The sequence below is a fragment of the Oryx dammah genome, unplaced genomic scaffold (genome assembly GCF_014754425.2).
Source record: "Oryx dammah isolate SB20612 unplaced genomic scaffold, SCBI_Odam_1.1 HiC_scaffold_26, whole genome shotgun sequence".
Classification (NCBI taxonomy): Eukaryota; Metazoa; Chordata; class Mammalia; order Artiodactyla; family Bovidae; genus Oryx; species Oryx dammah.
Genome location: NW_024070210.1, coordinates 40,690,378 through 40,695,981, shown reverse-complemented (window position 1 = coordinate 40,695,981; position 5,604 = coordinate 40,690,378). Strand labels below are relative to the sequence as shown.

General features: G+C 40.8%; 1 non-coding gene across 1 annotated transcript; it reads left to right on the top strand.

Annotated features, from left to right (window-relative positions):
• The first annotated feature begins 721 nt into the window (after window positions 1-721).
• TRNAW-CCA lies at window positions 722-794 on the top strand. Its single transcript has one exon. It is a non-coding gene; the product is annotated as a tRNA-Trp (tRNA).
• Window positions 795-5,604: the final 4,810 nt, after the last annotated feature.

Sequence of the window (5,604 nt, the reverse complement as noted above, 5' to 3'; positions counted from 1 at the left end):
TGAAATGAATTAGGGAACATTTGTAAGTTACCCTTTGAAGTTTTGTATTGCCTTATCATCAAACAGCTTCTCTTCTTTGGCAGTACATTGATTTTTCTGACTATGAAAACCTGTTTCATTTCTTCTATGATAATCAAACACAGTCTCAGTCAATGGGCACCCTTCTTTTTCCTGAATGGTATTATTGCACAAAATATGGAATCATCCTACAGTCCCCACCTGACAGGACTCCCACACAGCATTAGCCTCTTTCTAATATTATTTTCCCTATCATGCTCAACAATATAATGCTTATGTTCCAAACATATATCTGCAGGGGATTACATCATTATTTGCCTTTGCTCTAGTCAAGTCTCTTTTATGAGAGCTTCCTGTTATTTGTCCTGATCTATGCTACTATTTGTCAAAATATCATCTCTGAAATTGCCCGCTTCTCTAAGATGTCAGGAAAAAAATATTTCACGTTCACTAAAATTAAAGTCATTATAAATCCCACAGAGGTTTTTAAATGGGAACACACTTAGGATTTTTTTCCCTCAAGTATAATGCCCTTTCTAATAGAGTAGACTAGACTTGACGAAGAGTATTTTGTCAAAACATTTCCCCTGTAGCCCTTTGCACACTAGAAAATAGTCACATAGTGTTTCTTTCTTATCTACTCGTACAATGTGTGGTGAGAAAGCTAAGCTTGTATTTGGTTCAGTATTTATACCTGGGGGCTTCCCTGGTGGCTCAGAGGTTAAAGCGTCTGCCTCCAATGCGGGAGACCCAGGTTCGATCCCTGGGTCAGGAAGATCCCCTGGAGAAGGAAATGGCAATCCACCCCAGTATTCTTGCCTGGAGAATCCCATGGATGGAGGAGCCTAGTAGGTTACAATCCACAGGGTAGCAAAGAGTCGGACACGACTGAACAACTTCACCTTACCTCACCTTATTTATACCTGAGTAGAAAGTTAACATCATTCCTGAGTGGAGAAGGGGTGAGTGAGTGGGTGAAAGTCACTTAGTCATGTCCGATTCTCTGCAATCCCATGGACTATACAGTCCATGGAATTCTCCTGGCCAGAATACTGGAGTGGGTAGCCTTTCCCATCTCCAGGGGATTTTCCCAACCAAGGGATGGAACCCAGGTCTCCCGCATTGCAGGTGGATTCTTTACTAGCTGAGCCACAAGGGAAGTCCCGGAGAAGTGGGACTTTTAATCAGTGTGAGACCTTTAATCAGGAAGCTGGAGCTTAGCCCTGTAACTACTGTGGATGGTTGGTTTCATAACCCCAACACATTTCAGCCTCTTTAGGCTCAGGCAGTTCATTTGTTATCTAACCATGTCTTAGGTCAGCTTTAAAGATTCAGCCTCAATTTTGTTTTTGTGGTTTCTCAGTGTCATTTCCGTCCATCTTTCCTTTGCCAACTTCTGTGTTCACTAGCTGGCTATTTCTGCAATGGCTTATTAACTTCAGTGTCACAGATATTAAATTAATATCATCTCTTGAAGCTCAGCTCTGGTGATGTTACTCTTTGCCCCAAACATTTCCATGGTTGGCTATTGCTTCCCTGGTGTTTAGAACCCTCCAGAGTGAATGTGCAACCTACAACTCCAGAATACTTACCAGCGATTTTCTACCTGTCCTTTACACTCCAGTCTATTTGAATTTCAGTTTTGGCATTTTATGAGTATGCCTTGGGTCTCCTTTGTATTTTCAAGGCATATCGCCTGTTGTGGAGATTTCTGTGTTTATCTTACTTCCCCTGCTAGACAGTAACATTCCTGAAGATAATTGTGATCATTTATTGACAAAATATTCTTTGCTATGGACTGTGTGAGACACTTCACATCATCAACTCTAGATTTCTTATACTGTAAGGCGGATATTACTGTATTTTTCAGATAGTATGATAGAGACTCGAGTGGTTAAATGATATCCTCAAGGTCATGTCGCTAGTCTGTGACAGCTCATGTCTAGTTATTTCACCTATATCATCTAGAAAAACACTAAATTGAAGGAATGATGATGCTAGCACTTGTCCAGCACATAAATGCGAGGCAATTATGTAAGTGGTGATTTTATACCTTAAACATAGCCTAACTTTAGATAATTGCCACCAGGTGGCAGTAGTTACCCACAGCCATACAGTGCGGGTTCAAGATTCACTATATGGAATGGCAAAGCAAGAAAGGGACCCTGGAAATGATCTGGCACTCTTTCCTATTTTATACTAAGAAAATTAAGAATCCATAAAGTTATTTTACTTACCCAAGATCTTTTAGTTAGTAAAAGAGTGGAACTTAAACTTAGGTCTAAAATTCCCAAAGCCAATGTTTTACCGTTACACCAACTTATGTTTTTTATTCAAAGCTTACAATTTAGTCATAATTTTCCCACTGAATATTAAAATATTCAGTAAAGTATTGAAAGTAATAAAAATTAAACAAAGCTATTTTATTATAAAGTTTTAAGTGTTTTTCTTAACCAAGTATCAAATAATATAGTTTTCATGTTAAAAATATTAAAATATAGATAATGCAAAGAGGGAAAATACCGGCAACTCCAACCAGCAAGCCAGAGATAATCATTATTTTGGAATATGTTTTCCCAGACATTGCTTTACTGCTCTGTAAAACATGAGTTTGAGCAAATTCCAGAAGACAGTGAAGGACAGGGAAGCCTGGTATGCTGCAGTCCATGGGGTCGCAGAGTCGGACACAACAGAGCAACTGAACGACAACAACAAAACCCATTTAAAAAAATTAGGATCAGGGGACTTCCTTAGTAGTCCAGTGGTTAAGACTTCGCCTTCCAATGCAGGGGGTGCAGGTTAGATCCCTGGTTGGGAAGCTAAGATCCCACATGCCTGGCCACCAGAAAACCAAAACCAAATTGTAACAAATTCAATAAAGATTTTAAAACTAAAAAAAAAAAAGGATCAAACCAAGACATAATTTAGTAATTTGTTAACCCAAAATTCTCCCTGTAATCTTACTTTTGTAAATAGTTATTCGACATTTTCTTTAGGAGACTTCACAGATCTTTAAGAAGTCTCCCAACTTAATCAAGATTATTTGCTAAATAAAGGGAGACCATTTTCAATATCCTTTTTTCCTTCATGTATTTCTGGAGAAGATTCCCTTCATGAAAACAGTTTTGCTTGTATTTTTCCCTTTCTCATTCTCTTTTCAATAAGAAAAAGAGCAATGTCAATGTGCACATAGTCCATCTCCAGTGGAGATGTGTCTTATCAGTAAAAGGCATTTTATTTTCACTTCTAAGTTGTTCCTCCCTACTCACCTCTCTTCTTAGGATGATGATATAACACTAAAGAGTATTTCTCAGCTAAAACTATCAGGTCAGTTACATAAACTGGTATGTTTTACACTAAGGAGCAGAAAATAAAATGGCTTCAAATGCCTAATTACATATGGGTCACACTATTATCTTGAGTGATTACATGCCTCTTAGAGTGGATTTTGCATGTACAGTACAGCTTTCTCTGTATCCAGGGGTGCTCTCTGAAATCTATAAATATCACTACTAAAATTATCATTGAATTTTGGCCTGGATGATTTCTGTCCTCTGTAATTGGCATTCTTGTGACTGGTACTCTATCCCCATTACCTTAAGAGTATGTAGTAGAGGCTAGCAGTAAGAAGATGAAGTTGGGTTGGGGGCGTTGGTACTCTTCTAACAGGGACCAACGCTGGAGTTGAAGATGCAGTGGGGAAAGGAGCAAATGAAAAATAGGATTAAGTGTGATTTGCGGGTGGTCAAAGCCAAGGGATTGGGGTAGGTAGAAACCGCTGAGAACACTTTATGTGACAACTTGGACTCAGCACTCATGTAATCATCTTGTCCAAGATCCATTAACCCCAAACAGAAAACTCCAGGTACCTACATATTTCTAGCCAGGTGGGATGGAGATGGTCATGTGGCAAGAAATACTGTGTGGGGAAGGTGCGCTGAGATCCAAATCTTGGGTCTTCCCCCACCTCTATTCACCATCCACCTAGGCCAGCTGTTTAAATGGCTTCTACGGATAGCCATCAAGGAAGTTAACTGATGGAGCATCAGATTAGTTTGTAGGAGTCTCCCTGACTATTTCTCTCCTGACATATACAGCACCAAGGACAGAAGTGGAGAGTGGACATCATTAGTGAGTGAGGCAGAACTGTCAAGGGAGAGGAAAACTGCCTGGTTTCTGCCTGGAAGAAAATCGATAGAACGGTGACTGCTATTCAATTTATAGTTGATAACCAAAGTGCAGCCCTGCCTCTGAAAATGATGCTTCTCTTTGGCCATCAGTAAAAAACTGGTGCCGTTTCTAGTGGAAAGGAAGACTTGGCCGAATAAAATGACATACCCTGGTTTTCCTTTGCTACCAACTGCATCTGCTTCCCTGTGGCTCAGCTGGTAAAGAACCTGCTGCAATGCAGGAAACCTGGGTTCGATCCCTGGGTTGGGAAGATCCCCTGGAGAAGAAAAGTTACCCACCCTAGGATTTTGGCCTGGAGAATTGTCCATGGGGTCCCAAAGAATTGGACATGACTAAGCAACTTTCACTTTCACCAACTGAATCCAGCATACTGAAAGAAGGCAAAGCTCAAATGAGCTCAGGAACCAAGCCTTATTAACATAGGCTCTCACTTCTGGCAAACCAGTCCAGACCGCTATTTAGGTGCTTCCCTGGTGGCTCAGAGGTTAAAGCGTCCGCCTCTAATGTGGGAGACCTGGGTTCGATCCCTGGGTCGGGAAGATCCCCTGGAGAAGGAAATGCCAACCCACTCTAGGATTCTTGCCTGGAGAATCCCATGGACAGAGGAGCCTGGTGGGCTACAGTCCACGGGGTTGCAAAGAGTCGGACACGACTGAGCAACTTCACTACACTTCATACTGTAGTTACTCACTATACCATCCACGTTTGTTTCATACACTTGCCTAAACATTGTATTTCATAATAAAACAAAGTAAAATTATCCTAAAATATTTGAACTTTACATATATTACATAGAAAATGTCTCCAAAAATCTCAACCAAACAGACTGTATTGTACTCTCCCATATGGCTTTGCTTTTCCCATGCAGTATTTGCTTTTTTTTCACTTTTTTGGGGAAGTTCCACAAGTCTGCTCTATGCCATTGTAAAGGAGAAACAGACTTTTCCCTTCCTGTGTAGACAAAAGCCTAGTTCTCTCCTACCATGTCTTTCTTCCCTGTGAGTCTCCTTTACTACTCACAGAAAACGCTTCACTTCTGGGCACCCAATGTATGCAGGCTTTTCCCTACACCAGGCAATTCTCTGTGACACCAGCTGGGGTGTCCTACAATTTCTCAATTCTGACACTGTGTGTACTTGGAGATAGGCTCAGATACTATCCTAGCACTACCTGTGAGCTCTCTGGGCTGTTCTTTAGATTTTATGAAGGCTTCGTCACATGGGAATGATCCATCATTAATTCCAATTTTGCCCTTCTCCCTTCACAAGAGAATGGGAGGAATTGAGAGTTCTAAACCTCTAATAATGGCCTGGCCTTTCTGGTGACCATACCTCATTCAGGAGCCAAATAGGGTCTGAGTCACCCTATTAGAACAAGACACTTCTGTCATCCACA